Source organism: Nerophis ophidion, linkage group LG28, assembly GCF_033978795.1.
Source record: "Nerophis ophidion isolate RoL-2023_Sa linkage group LG28, RoL_Noph_v1.0, whole genome shotgun sequence".
NCBI lineage: Eukaryota > Metazoa > Chordata > Actinopteri > Syngnathiformes > Syngnathidae > Nerophis > Nerophis ophidion.
In genome coordinates, this window is record NC_084638.1 from 12,887,220 (window position 1) to 12,913,757 (window position 26,538).

Below are 26,538 nucleotides of genomic sequence, written 5' to 3' on the forward strand. Positions count from 1 at the left end.
CATTTGAGTCGTCCACACCGGAGAATAACTAAAGATTGTTGAACAAAAAATTATAGAACTGAAAAGGTTTTGCAACAAAGATCACAAAAAACAAGATTTGGAAAATGATATAGATCCAGATACAAATGTTTTCTCCCTCATCACTAATAATAGTTTTTATTACACAGATGAACAATATAATTAAATATAATAATACAGTAGAAACAGATTACATCCATCCATCCATTTTCTACCGCTTATTCCCTTTTGGGGTCGCGGGGGGCGCTGGCGCCTATCTCAGCTACAATCGGGCGGAAGGCAGGGTACACCCTGGACAAGTCGCCACCTCATCGCAGGGCCAACACAGATAGACAGACAACATTCACACTCACATTCACACACTAGGGCCAATTTAGTGTTGCCAATCAACCTATCCCCAGGTGCATGTCTTTGGAAGTGGGAGGAAGCCGGAGTACCCGGAGGGAACCCACGCATTCACGGGGAGAACATGCAAACTCCACACAGAAAGATCCCGAGCCTGGATTTGAACCCAGGACTGCAGGACCTTCGTATTGTGAGGCAGACGCACTAACCCCTCTGCCACCGTGAATTACAATGATTTGTAAATACTTTTCAACTTATATCAAATTGAATAGACTGCAAAGACAATATATTTAATGTTCGAACTGAGAAACTTATTTTTTTTGGGAAATAATCATTAACTTAGAATTTAATGGCAGCAACACATTGCAAAAAAAGATGTCACATGAGCATGTTTACCACTGTGTTACATGGCTTTTCCTTTTAACAACACTCAGTAAATGTTTGGGAACTGAGGAGGCCAGATTTTGAAGCTTTTGAAGTGGAATTCTTTCCCATTCTTGCTTGATGTACAGCTTAAGTTATTCAACAGTCCGGGGTTTCTGTTGTGGTATTTTAGGCTTTATATTGCACCACACATTTTCAATGGGAGACAGGTCTGGACTACAGGCAGGTCAGTCTAGTACCCGCACTCTTTTACTATGAAGCCACGCTATTGTAACACGTGGCTTGGCATCGTCTTGCTGAAATAAGCAGGGGCGTCCATAATAACGTTGCTTGGATGACAACATATGTTGCTCAAAAACCTGTATGTACCTTTCAGCATTAATGGTGCCTTCACAGATGTGAAAGTTACCCATGCCTTGGGCACTAACACACCCCCATACCATCACAGATTCTGGCTTTTGAACTTTGCCTAGAACAATCCGGATGGTTCTTAACCTCTTTGGTCCGAAGGATACAACGTCCACAGTTCCCAAAAAAAAATTGAAACGTGGACTCGTCAGACCACAAAACACTTTTCCACTTTGCATTAGTCCATCTTAGATGAGCTCGGGCCCAGCGAAACCGCCGGCGTTTCTGGGTGTTGTTGATGAATGGCTTTGGCTTTGCATAGTAGAGTATTAACTTGCACTTGCATATTTAGCGACCAACTGTAGTTACTGACAGTGGATTTCTGAAGTGTTCCTGAGCCCTTGTGGTGATATCCTTTACACACTGATGTCGCTTTTTGATGCAGTACCGCCTGAGGGATTGGAGGCCCGTAATATCATATTTTACGTGCAGGAATTTCTCCAGGTTCTCTGACCCTTTTGATCAATCAATCAATCAATGTTTACTTATATAGCCCTAAATCACTAGTGTCTCAAAGGGCTGCACAAACCACCACGACATCCTCGGTAGGCCCATATAAGGGCAAGGAAAACTCACACCCAGTGGGACATCGGTGACAATAATGATCCAGTGGGACGTCTGTGACAATAATGATTATGAGAACCTTAGAGAGGAGGAAAGCAATGGATGTCGAGCGGGTCTAACATGATACTGTGAAAGTTCAATCCACAATGGATCCAACACAGTCGCGAGAGTCCAGTCCAAAGCGGGTCCAACTCAGCAGCGAGAGTCCCGTTCACAGCGGAGCCAGCAGGAAACCATCCCAAGCGGAGGCGGATCAGCAGCGCAGAGATGTCGAGGCGGATCAGCAGCGCAGAGATGTCCCCAGCCGATACACAGGCAAGCAGTACATGGCCACCGGATCGGACCGGACCCCCTCCACAGGGGAGAGTGGGACATAGAAGAAAAAGAAAAGAAACAGCAGATCAACTGGTCTAAAAAGGGAGTCTATTTAAAGGCTACAGTATACAAATGAGTTTTAAGGTGAGACTTAAATGCTTCTACTGAGGTGGCATCTCGAACTGTTACCGGGAGGGCATTCCAGAGTACTGGAGCCCGAACGGAAAACGCTCTATAGCCCGCAGACTTTTTTTGGGCTTTGGGAATCACTAACAAGCCGGAATCCTTTGAACGCAGATTTCTTGCCGGGACATATGGTACAATACAATCGGCAAGATAGGATGGAGCTAGACCGTGTAGTATTTTATACGTAAGTAGTAAAACCTTAAAGTCACATCTTAAGTGCACAGGAAGCCAGTGCAGGTGAGCCAGTACAGGCGTAATGTGATCAAACTTTCTTGTTCTTGTCAAAAGTCTAGCAGCCGCATTTTGTACCAACTGTAATCTTTTAATGCTAGACATGGGGAGACCCGAAAATAATACGTTACAGTAGTCGAGGCGAGACGTAACAAACGCATGGATAATGATCTCAGCGTCCTTAGTGGACAGAATGGAGCGAATTTTAGCGATATTACGGAGATGAAAGAAGGCCGTTTTAGTAACGCTTTTAATGTGTGCCTCAAAGGAGAGAGTTGGGTCGAAGATAATACCCAGATTCTTTACCGTGTCGCCTTGTTTAATTGTTTGGTTGTCAAATGTTAGAGTTGTATTATTAAATAGAGTTCGGTGTCTAGCAGGACCGATAATCAGCATTTCCGTTTTTTTGGCATTGAGTTGCAAAAAGTTAGCGGACATCCATTGTTTAATTTCATTAAGACACGCCTCCAGCTGACTACAATCCGGCGTGTTGGTCAGCTTTAGGGGCATGTAGAGTTGGGTGTCATCAGCATAACAGTGAAAGCTAACACCGTATTTGCGTATGATGTCACCTAGCGGCAGCATGTAGATGCTGAAGAGTGCAGGGCCAAGGACCGAACCCTGGGGAACTCCACACGTTACCTTAACGTAGTCCGAGGTCACATTGTTATGGGAGACACACTGCATCCTATCAGTAAGATAAGAGTTAAACCAAGACAGGGCTAAGTCTGACATACCAATTCGTGTTTTGATACGTTCTAATAAAATATTATGATCGACGGTATCGAAAGCAGCGCTAAGATCGAGGAGCAGCAACATAGATGACGCATCAGAATCCATCGTTAGCAATAGATCATTAGTCAATTTTGCGAGGGCTGTCTCCGTCGAGTGATTTGCCCTGAAACCGGATTGAAAGGTTTCACATAGATTGTTAGACGCTAAGTGTTCATTTAACTGCTCCGCAACAATTTTTTCGAGGATTTTTGAAATAAAGGGAAGGTGAGACACCGGTCGGTAGTTTACCATGAGGTCAGGATCGAGGTTAGGTCTTTTAAGAAGAGGATGAATAACCGCTTTTTTGAATGCTAGGGGAACAGTGCCCGAGGAAAGTGATAAGTTTATAATATTTAGCACTGATGGACCTAATAATACAAAGAGCTCCTTGATCAGTTTCCCAGGAAGAGGGTCAAGTAAACATGTTGTTTGTTTTATTCCATTTACACGTTGTAACAATTCCTCTAATGTTATTTCCTCAAAACGAGAGAAACTATTTTGGAGGGCAGTATCCGCCGTATATACAATCGTGTCAGTGTTAATAGAACCCCGTTGTAGCTGGGACGCATTGTCTTTAATCTCCTTTCTAATGACTTCAATTTTCTTACTAAAGAATTGCATAAAGTCATCAGCTGAGTGGGTGGAGCTACTGGAAGGAGTCCCTTGTTGGGTAAGCGATGCTACCGTACTAAACAAAAATTTAGGATCGTTTTTATTACGGTGGATGAGATTTGAGTAATAATTAGCTTTAGCTAAGGTAAGCATGCGTTTATAAGTTATTAAACCATCACTAAATGCTTGATGGTGCACCTCAAGTTTAGTCGTGCGCCATTTGCGTTCCAGCTTTCTGCATAATAATTTCTGAGCTCTAGTTTCTTCTGTAAACCACGGGGTGCGCTTTTTTGGAGCCTTTTTTAACTTTAGCGGTGCTATGTTATCAATGGTTTCGCGCAGGGCGTCGTTAAAGTTGTTAGTGAGGTTATCAATAGAGCCCACATACTTTGGGAATGGTGCCATTACCGAGGGCAGTAGGTCAGCAAGAGTTGTCGTTGTGGCTGTATTAATGTTGCGGCTGCTATAGCAGTTATTATTATTATTAGTTTGACGAACATGCGTCTGAACCTCGAATTTTATAAGGTAATGATCGGACAATACTTTAGTATACGGGAGTATCGTAACTTTGGAAGCGGTGATACCCCTGACAAGCACTAGGTCTATCGTATTACCGTTGCGATGCGTGGGTTCATTTATTATTTGTGTGAGACCACAGCTATCAATTATAGTCTGGAGCGCTACGCACGGTGGGTCCGATGGGGTATTCATATGGATATTAAAGTCCCCCATTATGATTATATTATCGGCGTGTGTCACTAGATCAGCAACGAACTCTGAGAATTCATTGATAAAGTCCGAACAGGGCCCTGGGGGGCGGTAGATAACAGCCAGGTGTAGAGGCAGCGGTGTGACAGACCTCATAGTAAGCACCTCAAACGATTTATATTTATTATTTATGTTAGGACTAAGGTTAAAGTTTTCGTTGTATATTAGTGCGACCCCCCCACCCCTTTTAAGCGGACGGGCAATATGCGCATGTGTAAAGTTAGGAGGACATGCCTCATTTAGCGCAAAAAAGTCGTTTGGTTTAAGCCAGGTTTCACTGAGACCGATGACGTTAAGATTGTTGTCTCTGATAATATCATTAACTAACAACGTTTTGGGAGACAATGATCTTATGTTTAAAAAACCTATATTATAGGTAGTGGGCTGTTTTAGGGAATTTTTGATCAAATTATCCGTAGTAGCAATATTAATAATGTTGTGTTTATTATGCCCAGTGCATTCAGTATAATTACGACCATATCTAGGAATTGATACGACGGGAATGTTCCGATTGTTTGTTTGTTGCTTTGATAAACTGCACGCATCATGGTTAGCCACCTCAGTAACGGGGATGTTCCGATTGTTTGATTGTTGCTTTGATAAACTGCACGCATCATAGTTAGCCTCCTCAGTAACGGGGATTTTCCGATTGTTTGTTTGTTGCTTTGATAAACTGCACGCATCATAGTTAGCCACCTCAGTAAAACACATGTCCAACTCTGAAACACTCAAAGCAGAAAAAACTTGTTCTAATTTAACTGACTCCTTACCCAGACCAGTAGTCTCGCATTTTCCATCTTTTGATGATATTACGGACTGCAGATTTTGAAATCCCTAAATTCCTTGCAATAGCTTGTTGAGAAAGGTTGTTCTTAAAGTGTTCGATAATTCGCTCACATATTTTTTCACAGTGGTGACCCTCGCCCCATCCTTGTTTGTGAATGACTGAGCTTTTCATCTGTGGGATGTTCCAAAAAAGTGTTTGATGAGCATTCCTCAACCATATCGGTCTTTTTTGCCACTCGTGCCAGATTTTTTGAAACATGTTGCAGGCATCATATTCCAAATGAGCTACTATTTGCAAAAAATAACGTTTTTCTGTTCGAACCTTAAGTATCTTGTCTTTGCAGTCTATTCAATTAAATATAGGTTGAACAGGATTTTCAAATCATTGTATTCTGTTTTTATTTACGATTTGTGCCAACTTCACTTGTCTTGGGTTTTGTAGTGTAGTGGAAAATTTCTGTCCTAGTGTTATCTTCAGACTAAATGCATTGGGAAGGACACGACATGAGAGGACAAGTCACCCTGACCAAGTTGGTGGGGTGACACGACATAAGAGGTCAAGTCACCCTGAACATTGGACAGTTACATAAGTTGTTATGATAGAAATCAGGTCATCATGGAACGTACAAATAAGAAGGGAAGACCAAGTCTGGTGTGTTCTCCTACTTACTTCCTTCACGAGAGGCACCATCTTTCGTCTCCGGAGCCACTGTCTGTTTTCATATCGATTCAATCCAACTTTGTACTATCTGATTATGAGTAATTACGACTGTTGTAACAAACTCTCTATTGCTTCTGTTTAAGATTCAGACTTTTCGACTACATAAAATTGGCTACCACGAGCGGGATGAGGCCCCGGGTGAAATCCCCGAACTTTCTACCACATAAAATTGGCGTCACGGTTAAAAATTCCTCTATGACCTTTATTTCCATGAGCGATCGCTTTTTCCAGCCTGCAGAATTGATAACCGAACACCTTGATTATACACATCTTTGTGAACATATTTTGACAATATATACAGGACTGTCTCAGAAAATTAGAATATTGTGATAAAGTCCTTTATTTTCTGTAATGATGTAATGTCATACATTCAGGATTCATTACACATCAACTGAAATATTGCAAGCCTTTTATTATTTTAATATTGCTGATTATGGCATACAGCTTAAGAAAACTCAAAAATTCCATCTCAAAAAATTTGAATATTTCCTCAGACCAAGTAAAAAAGCTGTATGCCATAATCAGCAATATTAAAATAATAATAGGCTTGCAATGTTTCAGTTGATGTGTAATGAATCCAGAATGTATGACATTTTCATGATTTTAGGTGCATTACAGAAAATAAAGGACTTTATCGCAATATTCTAATTTTCTGAGACAGTCCTGTGTGTATATATATATATATATATATATATATATATATATATATATATATTCTGTATATATATATATAGAAAACAAACAATCTGTTATTAAAATACATTTAGACTTTATGTGTGTGAGCTTGTTGCAGAATTCTTTTTACAGCATTTGCAATGAATGTAGTCACCAATATTGTTATTATGCGATTGATTTTGAACAAAAACTGATTTTCATATGAGTCCATTATTGATTGGTGCTCGTGTAGACCTCTTGTTGGTGCCTCGGGCTGGTGGCCTGCTGACACCTCGTTGGGCTTTTGGCTGCCTTGGTGGAGAAGGAGATCCACTGAAACAGTCTGGCTCTGTCTCTCTCTGATGTGTGTGGCTCAGTTCATTGGGCAGACTGTCCAGTGGCATGTGCGCGCTGGCCGCTCTGGGGAAGGCTGAGGGAGAGTTGGAGCTGTTGGTGCTCAAGTCCAGGTCCTCGGCTTGTTTCAAGGCCTCCTCGCCGCTTGGCACTCCCGACACCTCCTTCCACAGCTGCTGGAGGTCCGACGGACACATCGTGGCTGGCAACCTTAGTCGTTCTCGTCATCGCTTTGCAAGGTGATTTCTCTTCTCTGAGGTTCCTGTCAATCATGTCTCTGGAACAGGTCTGGGATCCTATTTTGACCCTGACTCTCTGGAGTGGCGGGCTGTGATCCTCGAATCTGCACAGAGGAACTGACACACAAATTCTGCATCTTTTTTTATAAATACGTTTTTGGTCTCACGCTGATTCCTCCTTCCGAGGGAGCTGCTGGTCCTGGGAAGGGCCGATCTGCGTGCACCTCACAGGGTGAAAAATTTGATGGCGCAAAAACAGTTGTATTCAGGGACATTCAAATGGTCATTAACGCTAATGGCAACATGTCAGTCCAATTAAATTTGGTCTGTGCCCAGTTTTTTAGCCAATTTATTTTGATGTTCTGGTTCCTCCTTTCAACTATACCTTTGGACTGAGGATGATAATCTATGTTCTAGTCCGAGAGCCTTTTCGACCAAGGCTAAGTGAGTTTTTATTTTTAAATACTTGCCGTTGTTTGACCTAATCTTTTTGGGAAAACCATGTCGGGGTATTAGATCATTTACATTTAATTACTGAATTGGCATCCTTCTTTGAGGTTGCGATTGATTCCGCTAACCACTGTAATTATCAATGAAAGAAAAACCTTGATGCGCTCAAACTTGACACAATCCAAATTCACCTCCTCCATCCTCTGTGCCTGAAAAAGGGACAGTGTTAGTAGCCCTAACTCAATATACAATTCGACCACACCTTACCCACATCATAGATAGATAGATAGATAGATAGATAGTACTTTATTGATTCCTTCAGGAGAGTTCCTTCAGGAAAATTAAAATTCCAGCAGCAGTGTACAGAATTGAGATCAATTTAGATAAAATTAAAAAGTAAATAATGGGGGTTTAAATGGAAACAAAATAGAGAAATATTAGAATAGGAATAAAAAAATAAAAAGCAACAATGGGAATAAAAATATAACAGTAAAATAAGAATATAACAAGACAAAGTAGGCAGTAGTGACCATGTTATGAAAACGTATTGCACTGTTATTGTTTTGCATCCCCTGTCATCCTTGTACCCCCCGCCCCCCGCCCCAGAGAGGAGTTGTACAGTCTAATGACGTGTGGGAAAAAGGAGTTTTTGAGTCTATTAGTCCTGCACTTGGGATAAAGCAGTCTAGCACTGAACAGGCTCCTCTGGCTACTGATAACGCTATGCAGAGGGTGACTGGCATCATCCAGGATGCTCACTAGTTTGTCCACAGTCCTCTTCTCTGCCACCGTCACCAGTGAGTCCAGTTTCATTCCGATTGTAGAACCGGCCCGCCTGATCAGTTTCTCAAGTCTGGAGCTGTCCTTCTTAGATGTACTGCCCCCCCAGCACACTACCATGTAGAACAGAACACTGGCAACCACAGACTGGTAGTACATCCACAGGAGTTTTTTTTACAAATGTTGAAGGAGTGCAGTCTCCTGAGGAAGTACAGCCTGCTCTGTCCTTTCTTGTACTGGTGGTCCGTGTTAACAGTCCAGTCCAGCTTATTGTCCACCCAAACCCCGAGGTACTTAAATGAGTCCACGGTCTGTACCTCAACTCCCTCGATCACAATAGGTTGTGACCGTGGACTCGACCTCCCAAAGTCAATGGCCAGCTCCTTGGTCTTTGATGGATTGAGCTGCAGGAGGTTCGTGTGGCACCAGACAACAAAGTCCCTCACCAGATTCCGAAACTCCTCCTCTCTGCCGTCCCTGATGCACCCGACGATGGCTGTGTCATCCGCGTACTTCTGGATGTGACACAGCTCTGAGTTGTAGCAGAAGTCAGCGGTGTACAGGGTGAAGAGAAGAGGGGCCAGCACCGTTCCCTGCGGTGCTCCGGTGCTGCTGATCACAGTGTCAGACGTGATGTCCTTCAGTCTGACGTACTGTGGCCTGTCGGTGAGGTAGTTCAAAATTCAGGCAACCAGGCAGGGGTCCACTCTCATTTTGTAGAGCTTGTCCTGAAGGAGGCGGGGCTGTATGGTATTAAAGGCACTCGAGAAGTCCAGGAACAGGATCCTCACAGTGCCATTCCCCTTATCCAGGTGTGAGTGGGCTCGATGCAGCAGGTAAAGGATAGCATCCTCCACACCAAAGCCTGCCTGGTACGCAAACTGCAGGCTGTCCTGGGCATGTTGCACCTGTGGTCTGAGGAGGCTGAGAAAGAGCCGCTCCAATGTCTTCATTAGATGAGAGGTGAGCGCCACTGGTCTGTAGTCGTTCAGCTCACTGGGGCAGTTCTTTTTGGGAACTGGAACGATGCATGACGTCTTCCAGAGGGTGGGCACTCTTCCCAGCTGCAGGCTGAGGTTGAAGATCCTTTGAAGTGGTTCACCCAGTTCTGCAGCACATGTATTCAGGAGTCGGGGGCACAGCTTGTCTGGGCCTGCTGCTTTCCTTGGCTGTAGCTTCCTCAGTTGACCTCTGACCTGGTCCACAGAGATGACTAATGTCTGCGTAGAGGTGGTGGAGGGGGGTGCTGCCATGGCTGGGGGGGAGGTGCGTTGAGGGGAGCAGAAGAGGGGGTGGCTGTTATTGGGTGTGGGGGATGGAGAGGACACGGGCTGGTTAAACCGGTTGAAGAAGTTATTCATCTCATTGGCCCTCTCTATTGTCCCCACAACATCTCTGGTCTTTGTCTTGTGGCCTGTGATGGTTTTCACACCTTCCCAGACCTCCCTCATGTTGTTCTGCTGCAGCTTCTGCTCCAGCTTCTTCCTGTAGCTGTCCTTAGCCTCCCTCACGCGTCGTTTCACTTCCCGCTGTGCTGCTCTCATTGCCTCCCTGTCTCCACTCCTGAAGGCAGCTTTCTTCTTGTTAAGGACAGCTTTAACTTGTGTTACCAGGGTTTGTTATTAGGGTAGCACCGAACAGTCTTAGCAGGGCAGATCACGTCCACGCAGAATTTGAGGTAATCTGTGAGACAGTGAGTCAGCCCATCAATGTCCTCACCCTGTGGAAGCAGCACGTCCCAGTCTGTGGTGTTGTAGCAGTCTCTGAGGGCATCTTCCAATTCAGGGGACCACTTCCTCACATAGCAAGTGTTAACAGGCTGTCTTTGGACCATGGGGGTGTATTTTGGCCGCAAATGAACAAGATTATGGTCAGACTTCCCTAGTGGGGGAAGGGGTGTGACCTTGTATGCATCCCTGACATTAGAATACAGTAGGTCAATTGTCCTGTTGTTTCTCGTAGGACAATCCACAGCCTGGTAAAAAGCAGCTAACGTTGAGTCCAAAGTAGCATGATTGAAGTCCCCAGAAATGATGAAAAAAGCCTCAGGATGTTTTGTCTGTAGCCTTACAAAGACAACACATGCTCCTGTTCACATCTGTCATCATCCCTAAAAACAATCATGATTTTAACAGCCATACCTCACAATTTACAACAAAAATGCTCTCATGGATAAATATAATGCACATTAAGTTGATATGTCAAACATAATGCCCACCTTAGTGACCGTGTGAGCAGCTTTGATTAATTCTAAGTGAAAGTCAGCCCTAGACTTCCGCATAAGCATTGTAAATTTGTTCATCGAACTTTTAAAAATCATACGATCCGTATTTAGACCGGTTTTAATTGCTCTTTTGAGAGCTGAGTCCCGGTTTGACATTAGAATCCAAATTGTTTCATTAATCCAAGGTATTTTTAATTTAGCAATTTTCTTTCTGGGTTTTGTTTTAGTGTATTTACAGATGATCTCTTTGATTTGTGTCATCCAAATGTAATTATAGTAGGGCTGCTTATCATTTGTGTCATGTTGAAGCCGTTTATAATATCCTTAAGTTTCTTTCCACGCGATTTATTTATTAACAAGTCCAGATTAACGTCCCCCATAACGTTCGATTCTCTCATACTGTGCTGTTTGAAGATGTCTGAAAATGAATTGAGAACAAATGTATTTAGCTGTGGTCGGTCGGTATGCTACAATTACCTTGAAATACATTTCTGAGGACAATGTGATTTCAATTCCAATACACTCAATATAATCTACTGGGAGGGTTATTTGTTCACTTTTAATGTTTTCCCTTACATAAATCATAACTCCTCCCCCCTTTGTCACTTGGTCTGTTTTTTCTATAATCTTGTACCCCGGGACCTTAATTAGAACAAAAGGTGTTGTGGGTTTTAACCCTGTCTCCGATAGACAAAGGTATCCCAGATTAGAGTCTGACAGTAACTGCTGGATTTGTTCAGTATGGTTCCTGTTGTAGAAAGTTTAATGATGCGGACACGTTTGTTACTGAATACTTTCTATCTGACTTCTATCTTAGCGACTTTTTTGTATGTAATAAGCAACTATAAATATTTGATATGCTTAAATGTGTTATTTTAGCTTAGCTGTTGTGTAGCTGCTAGCTCCTTGTAGCGTAGAGCAGAAGTGTCCAAATTGCAGCCCATAACTATGTGTTTAACAAACAACCTAAAAAATTGAACATTTTGTATTTGCGTGTCGGTTCAATCAAAGGCAGCTACGCCCTGTTTCATTATTCGACCTAAGTTTTTGGTTTTGTAGGCGGGACAGAGAGCAAGGGAACAATGTGGGACAGCAATGGTCTATCTTATACTATGCTAGTTGTTATACGGATAGTTCAACATGAGCGGCCACACCTTGATTTCCAACACATATATCGGAGTCAAAGGCTCCCAGTATGAGTCGTCTAAACGGTAATCATACACGTTGTAGGTCAGGTGGCGGTACTCACGAACGCAGCTTAGTCAGCCAGGGCTTTCACTGATAGGACAGTTGGAACAGTCCTTTTTCATCACTCGTAAGGAAGGATGCGTTCCCAGTAGATATCAGCCATTTGTGGTGTTTCAGGCTGTGGTATGAGTTCATGCTCATGGAGGAGTCTTTGTAGTTGTTGTTGCAGCTTGATGGTTTATGCTCATTTTTTGAGTTCGTGTGGCACCAGTGTCAATCATGAACTGATAACATTGTCCGTTGACACTTATGTCCAGCAGGGGGCCGTTCTTGTTTTTCTTGCTGGGGCCGTCCTTTGGCAGGTCCGCATGACGTTTTTTTTCTGGGACAGTCACATGACAAAGCAGTTTCATCTCTGGACTGACATTGGCAGGTCCGCCGTCCACCACCCGAGTTTGAGGTCAAATTGCACTTTGTGGATATTTCTTCCCTTACTCTGTTTGGAACTCAAGGTATGTTTACCCAATGCTGAACATACTTTATCTGATCTTTAACCCTTCGGTTCTTTTTATTTTTTAGCGATCTGTAAATTAAGAGTTGTTTCCTTGCTGCTCTGTTAAATCCTTTTCGTTATCTTTATCTTTTCATAATCTTAATATGATGTTTAAAATCAAAGCATTACGAGTCTAATGCACATTAAAGTAATACTTCTAATTCAAAGGTTAAAAGATAAGGCGAACGTAATGATTAACTTTGAGAGCGCGCATCTCTCGGAGCTCTCTTTCCTCTTTTTTTCCAAACATCTAACTTGTTTTATCCATCCATCCATTTCCTACCGTTTATTCCCTTTGGGGTTGCGGGGGGCGCTGGTGCCTATCTCAGCTACAATCGGGCGGAAGGGGGTATACACCCTGGACAAGTCGCCACCTCATCACAGGGCCAACACAGATAGACAGACAACATTCTCTCACATTCACACACTAGGGCCCATTTAGTGTTGCCAATCAACTTAATCCCAGGTGCATGTTTTTGGCGGTGGGAGGAAGCCGGAGTACCCGGAGGGAACCCACGCTATCACGGGGAGAACATGCAAACTCCACACAGAAAGATCCCGAGCCCGGGATTGATCCCTGACTACTCAGGACCTTCGTATTGTGAGGCAGACGTACTAACCCCTCTGCCACAGTGAAGCTTATTTTATATCACTTTATATATATATATATCATCATATCTTCAGTTCACATTTTGTTCATATCCTATTTTCTATTTGTTAATCCAATTTTAAACATTTCTCTCACTTTCTCTCCTACTGTACATAGTCTTTTTGGAATCTTTCCCCTGTTAGTGTCCAATATTTTATATTTCACTTATTTTTATCTGAACCTCTTTTATATTTGAACCTTGAGGTTTTTACACAATTTGTACCTGAAAAGATACACATTTAAACAAACAAACAAACAAACAAACAAACAAACAGACAAACTTGCAGCGATCTACCACCAATATCATACGCTGATAACACGAATACCATGTTTTTCCACATGCACCTTCATTTGTCAATTTCTCCTCTTTCCTTCAACTTGCTTTTTCCTTTAAAAACCACATCATGTGGGGACGGCGTGGCGCAGTGGAAGAGTGGCCGTGCGCAACCCGAGCATCCCTGGTTCAATTCCCACCTAGTACCAACCTCGTCACGTCCGTTGTGTCCTGAGCAAGACACTTCACCCTTGCTCCTGATGGGTGCTGGTTGGCGCCTTGCATGGCAGCTCCCTCCATCAGTGTGTGAATGTGTGTGTGAATGGGTAAATGTGGAAGTAGTGTCAAAGCGCTTTGAGTACCTTGAAGGTAGAAAAGCGCTATACAAGTACAGCCCATTTATCATTTATCATTTATGTATCCATCTTTTCCTTACTCCACAACACATTGTTTCTATATCTATCCTCCATCCTAGAAACCATTCACGTAAGGTTATAAACATCCTTTTTCTCTTCTTTTTTACAATCCATTGTCTTCACCTTCCCTTCAAACCTCTCCTCTCTCTCTTTCTCTCTCTCTCTCTCTCTCTCCCTCTCTCTCTCTAATAACTTAATTAAAATACACATATATGAATATATTGTACTTTAATTTAATTTATTTGCTGTGTAACTAAAAATTCAAAGAAAATCCCAGCCTGTTTGTTCTACAGAACTGTTTGGATCAGCAGAGCCTCAGGCTTGAAAGCAAATAACGGAATAATGCATCAAACTGTGCTTCAATATAACAAAACTCAATATGATTTAATATTTAAATGTTATTTTATTTATTTATCTTTTATTTTACTAAAATTTTCAACTCAAACTTCCAGTTCACTCTCCAGACTGAGAAAAAACGTCCACCAACTTTGTAATGCCTAACTAAATCAATCGTATACTATTCTAATTTATGATCAGATATGCTATGCTAACCGTGATACACTTCTTTGGCTCACGTCCATCGCGTAACACGTCACACAACATCCTCACACATACAGATTCAGAACAAATAGCCTTTACACAGCCTCTCCTGTTTGTAGCTTAATATGTTCAAAAACCTACAAAAATATGTCTGCAGATCACAAAATCCTATATATTTTAGCATTTAAAATCAACCGTCACATCGATAAAGCCCATTATTCCCAGGTGGCGCCGTCGTGTTTGGCTGACCGTCTACTGCTCTGTCTGCTTTTAGTTTTTGTTGATTTATGTCCTGCTGCACTAAACAATTCGAGTCTCTGCTGGTGTATGATCGCCAAGAAATGTTGGTTTTTCGACCACCTATCAAAAATTGTTTTTCTTTTAATTTTGGGGTTCCAAATGAAGTGCCCCCATTGCTGTCAGGTATACCAGCTCACCTCTTCCGGTTTTCAGCCCTGAGCTTTCCGCGGAAGCGTCGCCACGGCACCCGTAGTGGCCGGCAGGTAAAGCAGAGAGTACTGTTGGCGTGTTCTTCCAGTGTTGCCCGAACGGGAAACGGATTAAGCAGTTCCCTTGTTGCTTTCTGGCCGTCCATGGATCCATCGGGTTATCCTTTATCGGAAATTGGCCCCGATGAGAGACCCTGCACTCGCTGCACCCGCACCTGTACAGCTCTGTGCTGCCAACGTGGGGTGAATCCTTCAAATTTAAAGTTGCTGTGCCGGGATGTCCAGTGTGCTGCGACGCCGGTCTCATCTCCTGCCAGAATTGGTCTGGTAAACGCCAGATCAGTGGCGTACAAAACGTTCCCACTCAGGGATTTTTTCGAGTCACGCTGTCTGGACTTCCTGTGCATAATGGAGACGTGGCTCCAGTGTTTTCTCTGAACTTCTGCCGGCAGACTGTTGCTATTTTAACTCTCCTCGTGCCTCAGGCCGTGGAGGAGGAACGGCGACACTTTATAAAAATGACTATAAATGTAAGCAATGCCTTCCTTCGTCATTTTTCGCCAGCTTTGAAATGACTTTATTTGAGGTGTGTCGCGCTGACGCGGTGCTGTGCGCTGTCATCTACCGCCCGCCCAAATACAATAAGTGTGAAGACTGGTCAGCACAGTGCTGCCGGGAATGTCCCTTCGTGGATGCGTAGACATGAATACAGCAAGAGGTAAGATATACTAAATGTATTCTAAATAACAAAAAGGAGTTCTGAACAGAAACACTGGAGCTTAACAAAAGGCAAACCAAAAACGCTAGTATGAGAACTAGGAAGTAAAAGTAAACAACTAAGCTGGCACAAAAGCACACAAAAAACAGAAAAACAATTCCTCAGCATGTGAGCTAGAATAAACAAATGGCTAGCGTAAAAGCTAGCGGGAATATCCATACGAATTGCGTGAAAGCTAACGATCAAAACCAGACGTACAGTTGCGTGAGAGCAAACTATGAACCCAGAAAGAAATGAACAAAGAGGCTGGCTTAAATAGGAGGGTGATTAGACAAAACGGGTGTGTGTGGACCGGGAGTAGCAGGTGGACTGATGAGTACCATGGTGACGGACTAAACAGGAAGTAAGTGGTTCAGAAAGAGAATGAAACAAAGATGGAAAAATAAACATCATGTGAAGATCCGAGTCACGGATCGCAACAATAAGGACGTAATCAATGACTTTTCTGACTTTTTGGCAGGAATTATGCCCCGCTATGATCGTGTCCTCATTGTTGGAGATTTTAATATCCATGTATGCTGTCCCGACAAGCCACTGGTGAAGGATTTTTTAAACCTAATAGACTCTTTTAATTTGACACAGTTTGTGTCTGGCCCCGCACACGGACATGGTCACACGCTTGATCTTGTCCCGTCATATGGTCTACCTGTGTTTAACTTGGACATTTGTGACAATGTGCTGTCAGACCATATGCCTGTCATATTTGAGGCCAGTTTTCACCGCTTGACAGCTGGAGCGCACGCTCCTGCGCATCTATGTCGAGTTTTAACCCTTCCACTGCTGGTCAGTTTATTATTGCTTAACCAAGGCTTTTTACCCTTTGACTCTGTTTTTTCTGACACTGAGAAACTTAGTGCATTGCTTGACTCCACCTGTGAGACTGCTTTGAGCTCAGTGGCTCCTTTAAAAATCAAAAAGGCCAAAACTAAATCAGAACCCTGGTTTAATGAGAGAACCCGTGCGATCAGACGCGAGTGCCGCAAAGCTGAACGCAGGTGAAAGAAGGACAAGCTTCAGGTGTCACGCCAGATTTTAAAGGACTGTTGACATCAATATCAGAGCACAGTAAAAGAGGAAAAAAGCGAACATTTGGCAAACATTGTTGTCTCCTATAGTTTTGACCCTCGTGTTTTATTCAAAACCATTGACTCTGTTCTTAATGCCCCTCAGCCTACATGCTTGGAACCCTCCTCTGAATTGTGCAATGCCTTTTTAGACTATTTTAAGATTGCCACAACAAGGGCTCTGATTTATGTTCCGACTTCTGACCCTTCTGTCCCGTTTAACTACTCTGCTGTTTTAATCAGTTTGAGCAAGTGACTCTGCGCCAGTTAGAAGAATTAATGAATCATATGACGCCCCCAGGTTCCCCACATGATGCTGTCCTTCCTACATTTTTTAAAGAAGTGTTTTCTTGCATAGGGCTGCTGTTCTTGACATTTTAAATAGCAGTCTGTTTTCTGGTGTAGTTCTTACTAGTTTTAAACACGCTGTGGTTTAACCGCTTTTAAAGAAACCTGGTCTTGACAGTTCAGTTTTAACCCATTTTAGACCCATTTCTAAGCTGCCATTCCTTTCAATGATCTTGGAGAAGATTGTTTTTACCCAGTTAAACACTTTTTTAGAGGACTGTGATATATTAGAAGTCTTTCAATCTGGTTTTAAACCCCTCCATAGTACAGAGTCAGCATCACTAAGGGTCAGAGGTTGGACCAAGTCATTGTTTTGCAAGTCACAAGTACGTATGTCTCAAGTCTTTTCCCTCAAGTCTCGAGTCAAGTCCCGAGTCAAGACAGGCAAGTCCCGAGTCAAGTCCAAGTCAAAACTGAAAAGTTTCAAGTCAAGTCCCAAGTCCGACATTTTGAGTTTCGAGTAATTTCAAGTCCTTTGAACCACAGACTAATATATTTACACAGATTGTGTATGCTTTTTAAACGCTGCATGTATTTATTATAAAAGAAAATAGTGCTGACATTGCACTTCATGATAGTACTATTAACCAGTTATTTTAAACATGTAACTCATTCCTTTACAGAATAAACACATTTCAAAAAACAAGTGCAACTGTAATTATTTGCACCAAAGTGTTATCATTGTATTTCCATGGCATATTGCATTGGAACTAGTTCCACAGCAGTTTCCATCCTGTTTTTACCTTATCTCATTGATCTCATTTCATACTGTATGTGTTTTAAAGTGTGCATACACATGAAAACCATGAATAGATGAACATAACAATGAACAGAGTTGTACTTTTTAGATGTCAGGGCCCTATGGAATTTGTACACATATTCTTAATATAGTATACATTTTAACTGACCTTTATTTGACTATGTTTGTCTTTTTGTAGGTGGCTAAAATATGTGGTGCTGCCGACCGCCGTCTAACATTACGTTACTGTGTGTGACACATTCACTAACGTAACATTATGTGTAGGTACCTCATGCAACCCTGCTTAAAAAAAATCACTTGACAAAAAGTATGAATAAGGTAGCGAACTGCAGTGGACACAACATATTTTAGTGTTTGCAATGAAGTTATAACCATATACATCTTATAAGTAGACCCAGCATAGGCTGCTATGACGCGAGTAATTTGGCCACCATCTTGAAGTGGTGGTGAGGAGCTGGCGAGCAGCCTAAACTGACAGTTGAGAGGTAGAAAACAAAGATGCCGGGCTGGTGTTCAGCGTTTTCCTGCTTAAATGAGCGGACTGTTAAAAATAGGAATCGGGGGATTACTTTTCATAAGTAAGATTTAACATTAACATACTATTGGTTGTATTTTGTGAAAGGAATATTATTACAGAGTTGTGAAGGAGCAAAGATCTTCAATATTTGTATGTGAAAATCACAAAGAAATCTTCTGGAGGAGCATGACCCCCTTACTGGTATTTGGTTTACAAACTTTCAGCCACACCTAAAACAAAATTCACCAGCCACCACTGATTATGATGAATTCATCATTTTAGGCAAAACATAAGACAATACTCTCTTAACAGTATAACGGTAACCAGGAATAAGTCTTCAAGTGACAATATTCGAATACTAACATTGTTGGGTAGGACAGACTTTGATTTTATTCTGAATCCAGTGCAACAGATTGGTGGCTTTAGCTGATTAAAATACTTTCAGGCTTTAATATATGTTTAAGTATTTGGCAGACACTTTAATACAAAGCAACATACAGGAAAAATACATATAAAACAATCACTGTAAACATGATCGTTTAGGGGAAGAATGTAATAGAAAATATCAATACAAAATGTCAAGACAAAATAAACTCTCTGCTGTTGCAGCAACAGAGATAAAGTCTATTGGTCCGTAAGATGTATAGATATCTAATATATTCATACATTGTTTATGTAGGATATACACATGTATATATAACCTAATCATATTGTTTCTTCAACTTAAAAATAGCTGACCGTTTCTTTGCCCCTTCTCTGGGATTATTATTCCCAGTTTTGATCTCGGACGTCTGGTCACTTATAGTATATAAGAATATTATATGACTGTTAAGCAAACTATGAACACGCCAAAACATGTGTCCTTTATCATAGCTACACGTATGACAAAAAAACGGGTGAAAATGAGTGGTATTCAGTGAGGTAAGATGAATGAAATGTGCCGACAGTTCATTGCTCCTGCCAAATGAATTGCACTGAGTGGATCCACTCCAAGATGGCGGCCCCGCATCTCGTCTGCGCGAGTAGGCAGTAGCGCTCCATGCTGCTACCCTTATAAGATGTCTATGGTTCTAACGTTAGCAGTGAGTTTACAGCCTCACTGATTTAACTACACAACAAATAAAAGTGACGTTACTCAGCCAATAAACGTTAGTTTTCATTCAAAACTTACCCTTCATTGTGCATCTTGAAATGTCAAACGAAGTAGAAAGTTGTTGCGTCTCCGTCTGTAATCTTCAAACCGCATGCTTTGCATACTGGAATTCGTTTTTTGTTGACCAACTCGTAGTTTTAATCCCCGAACGAAAATATTTTTGGCATCATTTTTCCTCACTGGCGGGTTGTTTGAGAGATCTTCTTTGTTGGTTTTCCTACAATTTGATTGGCTGAATGCTGTGTGACGAAAATAACGTGGATGTAATTTGATTGGCTGTTGTACTGACAGGTAGCGCACATACGCTGACAGACACGCGTACACAAGGGAAGATACGGAGCGCTCCTGAATAACTTTTTAATCGTTAGGTTTTGGGGAAAGTAGCAAGTCATGTCAAGTCAAAAGGCTCAAGTCCAAGTCGAGTCACAAGTCATTGATGTTAAAGTCTAAGTCGAGTTGCAAGTCTTTTTACATTTTGTCAAGTCGAGTCCAAAGTCATCAAATTCATGACTCGAGTATGACTCGAGTCCAAGTCATGTGACTCGAGTCCACACCCCTGCTATCAATAGATGGGTTTCCGATGACGTCACACCCGTCCCACAATTCCCTTGTCCGCCATCTTGTGTGTTAAAACAAACACTCGTAACCAAGGACGCCTCCGTTGTTATTTTTGTGAGAATGGGTCACACGTGTCGTTTGGGGCTGTGTAAACCGCGCCGATTCAGGACAAAGGACAACAAAGTACTACGATATCCCTAAGGTTATAGTAAAACAGGGAAAAGAAACCGAGCGACTGTCGACAGAAAAATGCAACCTGTGGCTAGCTAGAATCAATCGAGTGGGATTTACCCCTGATCCAGCAAAACGACATTATAAAGTTTGCTCTGATCATATTGTAACAGGTACTTTGAATTATGTTGCTCTCTGTATCGATGATAAAATGTGTTATGGTTAGAATAGATATTAAAACATAGGAGGAACTACTGTGCCTGTGCTTGTACTTAATAACGCTCGACGTAGGACGTCGTTGTTGCACAAATATAACCTTCTATATATAATATAGGCAATCTCCGCTTATTTTTGGACGATTTTATTAAAATTTGAATGAATTAAATCAAGTTACCCTAAACTACGCAGTTGCATAGTTAGAATCAGATAGTTCTGAAAATACTTTTGGGTACTTTTTATCAAGTGTTTCTGGACGATAGTCTTTAGCATATCCTGGAGTCAGAGAAAGTAAGACAGGCTTAATTTTTCGTTTGGTTTTTAATTCTCTGTACACGTCTGACAGTTCATCTTGTGTCCCCTTCTGTACCTCCAGTAGTTTCCTCTGTTTTAATGGTGCCGGTGTATCTCCGGATATGATTGCCTTGTCTAGCTTTCTCTTCATTGTCTTGGCGGATGTGAAGTTAGTGTCCTGTATGGTCTTGTACCCAACTTTCTTGACTGCAGATGGAAGTAGCCAGTAAGATTTTTCCTGTGTGACTGTCGTGTTGTCCCGCATCTTGACGCTCGTTTCAATGGCAAACAACAATACAGAAACATGTGAACATATTTCGCCAATGCCTGCCATACATGTACAGTGTCCTGATAAAACACGACCCGTCTTCTCTGATATGACCCATGGCACCAAACACGGATCAGTTGATCTCTGAGAGTGACGAACACGAGCGATGAGCACACATTTATCTTCCATTGTAGCCAGTTTCATTTCCTGTACCCATCCACACACAAAGTAATTGTACGCTTCAAGCGACTTGTAGCCCTTGAGCTCATCCAGAGTGTAGCCACTAACCTTGTCCACCAAATAGTTGACGATGTCGGGGTAAGTTATATCAGGATAACATTTCAAGTCCGTAGTCCATTCGTGCTTTCCCATCTTACACGGATCTATATCGCCAATATCCTTCAATTTCTGTAAATACCTGTCTTTGCAAACCCCATCTAGCGTCTGTCTGTAGGGAACTTTTACGACTTCTTTCAAATTTCCCGAAGTGGACGTCATTTTTGCTGCAAAAGTGTGGAAATATATTTAGAAAACTGCCACAGACGAGTAAACAAAGTTTTGACACACAAGATGGCGGCTGCCTCGAAGGATTATGGGTAATCGCCGCTAGCGGAAACCCATCTATACAAGCGCTGCCCGTAATGTTTAGTCAATGATTATGGAACAGAAAGGGTTAAATGTCGGTCTCTGCTAGAAGTCCCGCCTCTAACCTAAATATCGCTCCCTGATTGGTTGCCGCTTTCATGCTAACTTACGTATGATTGGCTGTCCCCGCTGTCACTCCTTCTGCTTGTAAAAGTTGCTAGCGAGCGGACGAGAGTGTCACGCCAAATTTCTTCCCCCATACAAATACATACGTTTTGTTAACGCTATATTATAAAAAAATTTAAAAAACAATTTACAAACACAAGCTATGGGATGACATAAGAGGAAACGTGACTCCGGAAGTAAATGCGTCATCCCACAGCTTGTGTTTGGAAATAGTTTTTTTTTTTTTTTATGATATAGCGTTAACAAAATGTATGTATTTTTATAATGTAGCGTTATATTTTTATAATATAGCGTTAACAAAACGTCTGTATTAATCATGACCCCGGAAGTAAATGGGGGGGGGGGGGGTGTAGGGAGAAGAAATTTGGCGTGACAAGAGGCAGTGCAACTCGGTGTAAGTTGTAAGTTTTTACTTGTAAGTTGTAAGTAAGTGTAAGTTGTCAACATGTTCGGCATTTGTTGTTCCTGGCACACGGTAGCTAGATGAATTTTAATATCAGTGCTGTGATTTACATTGTGTTTGTGTCTGTTTGCGTGCGTGTGTGCCGTAGGTTATGAAGAATGTCAATGATAAGAAAACTGGATATAAGAGACTTCTTTAGGAGTCAAACTGTAAGTTACTTCAAGGGTGTATAGAGGCTCAGCAATATTGAATAATTCAACAATATATCACTCCAGTCACGCCCCTTAGAGTGCTAAAATGAGCATACAGTATACCATGGACTGGAGTTATGTATTGCTTTTATAAAACGGTTACAAATAAAGGCATTATGAAATAGGAATACTCAATCAATTTAATGTAGTTTCATTTTAACCAGAAATACATATTATCCAATAAAATAACCTCACTGTGGAAAAAATAGTCCCACCTATCCAGACGTTAGCACTGCATCTCGTCTTTTTCCTCCGCTTTTTTTCAGGTGAAAGTCAATGCTCAATCCCCTTTACCATTGTTAACCCTCCCCGGAGGTGAAAGTTAACCTCAAACATGTGAATTCAACAACTTTATTCTCCGTTTTTTAACCTCGTAAAAACATCAGCTGTCTTTTACTACGGACTGCAACAGTCCCTTGTCATGGATACATGACAACTTCCATTCATACCAGTCGTGTGTGCCTGAGGCGGAGTGATAGCCTACGCTGTGATAAGGCTTTAGAATATTTAAACCACGGTTAACAGCCAATCAGATCGCCGGATTTCACCTTTCCGTTTTATTTTTGAAATTATTTTTAGTTTCATGTATTTGTGTAGAAGTGAGCAACGGTTTGAAAATACCAAAGTGGTGAAAATACAATAAACCCTCACTAGATGATCATGTGATTTTACAATGCTAAAATATAATTCATTAATACGAAGTAATATTCATATTTAGTAAAAGCCTTTTTGCTCAGGCAGTAACTGTACCATCAAGCTCTATGGTCATTGTCCTTAATGTATCTGTCATGCCTCAACATATTTTTGGCCAGCAGTTCATTTCTGTGACAGACCGGCGGAGGCATGTGTTTGGTTCTTTCTTTTGTGGGTTCTTCCGAGGATGTTGTAGTCGTAATGATTTGTGCAGTCCTTTGAGACATTTGTGATTTGGGGCTATATAAATAAACATTGATTGATTGATTGAAATAGGAACAACCAGTGGACACTAATCTGCTTGTAGTTGAGTATTAGTGACAAACATATTTACAGTACAAAAGCAGCAATAGAAAGAAGTAGTTGAAGGGAAAAATTGTGAGTGATTTAAACACAAGTTGGGGAAAGATTATTACAGTTCATTTATGTTTATTTACAATGTTGTATTGCATGAATGTATTTCTGATGTTGTTGATGGACAGTAGGCTATGTTCATTGACAGTATGATGCACAGTTGCACTACAGCCCTACACTAAAGAGTAAAGATGAGAACTCTTCCAAGTTGTCTCCTTTGCTTTCATTTTAGTTGCTTTACCCTATAACATCTGCATGACGTGAAATTATGATTGCCAATGTAAAAAAAAAAAAAGTAAACTTTCAGAGTGCTGCCTTGGAGCACTTTTGTGTCCCCACCAATCTCAAAATCAAACCTACTCCCTTGGCTAGGTCCACTCTCTTTACCTGCTAGCCGTTAGCGCCGCTAGCTTAGCCTGTTAGCCGCTAGCGTTAGCCTCTTTCGCCGCTAGCTTAGCCGTTAGCTTTAGCTCGTCTGGAAAACTTCACTCTTGGAGGCGTATCTCTCTCCACACTCTTTATGGTTTTTATTCTGACACCATGTTAAGTTAGTGCATGTAATAATAAGATAGAGAGTGACTCGGTATTTAACTCCTTTACTTCGAACCGTTAGCCAGTACAGTGATGATGTCACATCCGTATATAGCACATACTAACAACAAGCCATCTGATTGGCTAAGGCATCTTCATGCCAATACAGTACAGGTTATATTAACCTTATACAACAATTGGTACCGGGCCGCAGAATAATTTTTTATTAATTTTTATTTAAAAAAAAAAAAATAATAATAAATAAATATATATTTTTTTTTAATTAAATCAACATAAAAAACACAATATACATTTACAATTAGTGCACCAACCACAAAAACCTCCCTTTTTCATCACAAAAACGTCCCTTTTTCATGACAAAGAAAAAAAAATGGTACACCGGGCCGCGGGACAAATTATTAAGCGTTGACCGGTCCGCGGATACCAAAAGGTTGGGGACCACTGCTTTATGGCATCATTTTCTTCACTTATTCTTCTGTTGTTTGAGAACTCTTCTTCGTTGGTTTTCCTGCAATTTGATTGGATGAATGCTGTGTGACGAAAACAACGTGGATGTAATTTGATTGGCTGTTGTACTGACAGGTAGCGCACAGGCTGTCATCGCACACATGTTGACAAACACGCGTACACAATGGAAGATACGTAGCGGTCCTGAATAACTTTTTAATCGTTGGGTTTTGGGGAAAGTAGCAAGTCATGTCAAGTCAAAAGGCTCAAGTCCAAGTCACAAGTCATTGATGTTAAAGTCTAAGTCGAGTTGCAAGTCTTTTTACATTTTGTCAAGTCGAGTCTAAAGTCATCAAATTCATGACTCGAGTCCAAGTCATGTGACTCGAGTCTGGTGTTTTGTATATTGTATAGGATTGCTTATTATTTTCATTGGATAGTAGTCTGTTTATTTCAATTGTTAGTTTTTTCCTTTATTACCTTTTGTATTATTTATTTCACCCCATATTTGTTCCCACTACCGCACCTTAAGTTGGAGTGTTTAATCTCGTTATATGCAAATATAATGACAATAAAGTCCATTCTATTCTAGCAGTGATGAACAAACAATATGAAAGTCGGTTTGAGGTTCTATGACGAAAGGTACTGACGATTGAAACATTCTTTATGAGCCAATGACAAGTACTTTATTGACGGTCCCTTAAACTAAAGCACTTGTCAGCAGGGACTGACAGACGTGGCATGAGTTTTCAATGCCGGGGACAAACAGTCAGCCTGGCTGGATGTTGAATGTCTGTTGAATATCCAACTTGAAAGTAAATTGACCTCTGTTCGACATTTGTTGATCACTCCAGCAGCACTGAGAGCGGACCCTGCCAAACTACCTTTAGGTAAATGTTGCAATTGTCAATGCTAACTAAGAAATTTACTTAAAAAATGCTACAAAGTGGGTAAAATAAGTCTCCACTTTTCGGAAAGTTGTGCTCGCTTGATGCTAATATATATTGGCTGTGCTTTTGATATGTTGCTGATTAGCAATAGCAATTTCTCATGACGTTAACACCTAACTTACTTAATGACAACTATAAATAAGACTTGTTGGTAATAAGTACAATATGTACATTATTAATACTTTTTTGGGCGCAACAAAAACACTATGAATTTACACTACCACCATCTAGCGTATTGGACTTGCAACTGTAATAAACTTACTTGTAAATGATACTATGATAATGAAACAAAATGTAACTAAAGGACAACATTTATCATAACAAACTAATTTTTTAAATGTTGCAATAAAAATGTAGATTTAATTATCACAAACAATTAATATTACTAACACACACAAAAGTACCAACAAGTGGGTTCATTAAGGATTGGTATCGATTTCAAAGTACCGGGATTTGTTAATCGGTTAAAAGGTGAACAATATCCATCCCTACCAGCAAGTGTTGTTGAACTGGAAACTAATTTACAAACACAACTTCATCACACACACAACTCTATTATGGAATTGTGTTGTATTAAAATGAGAGAAAAAAAAACATCTTTGTACAGCAATGGTTTGAAAAAGGCATTTGGTCGCTGATGCACTTATTGACTGATAAAAGTATTTTATTATTTGAATATTTAATTAAGTATGACCGACAAATGGACAAAAACATTTTTAAAAATTATAAAAGCTTTCGTTCAAAATATTCTAAATACAGCATATAATGTTTTTCAGGACTATTTTCTAAATGTTCTGGGCTTTTGGTGAATGGACACAATATTACAGGTTTGAAACTCTGAAATTAGACAATACTTTACTAATTATTTATTATTGTATTTTATCTGGAACAAAACAAACAAATAAAAAATACGAATAACTTGAAAGTTTCCATTCTTCCAAAAGCCAAAAAGTTCATTTAACAAAAAAAAAAACTCGGGAATTTACTACTTAAGATATTTTTTATGATATTCCTTGATCGTTCTGTAATAGGGAAACAAAATAAACTGTTTATTTTGTGAATGTATGCAAAGTAAATCTCTGTGGGAAGATGTACAATATTGGCTTTC

At 41.0% G+C, this 26,538-nt stretch overlaps 1 protein-coding gene across 1 annotated transcript in view; it reads left to right on the forward strand.

Annotated features, from left to right (window-relative positions):
• LOC133545570 (gastrula zinc finger protein XlCGF26.1-like) overlaps positions 1-26,538 on the forward strand; it is a 384,938-nt gene that overhangs the window by 185,566 nt on the left and 172,834 nt on the right. The gene's annotated exons all lie outside the window — the stretch shown is intronic.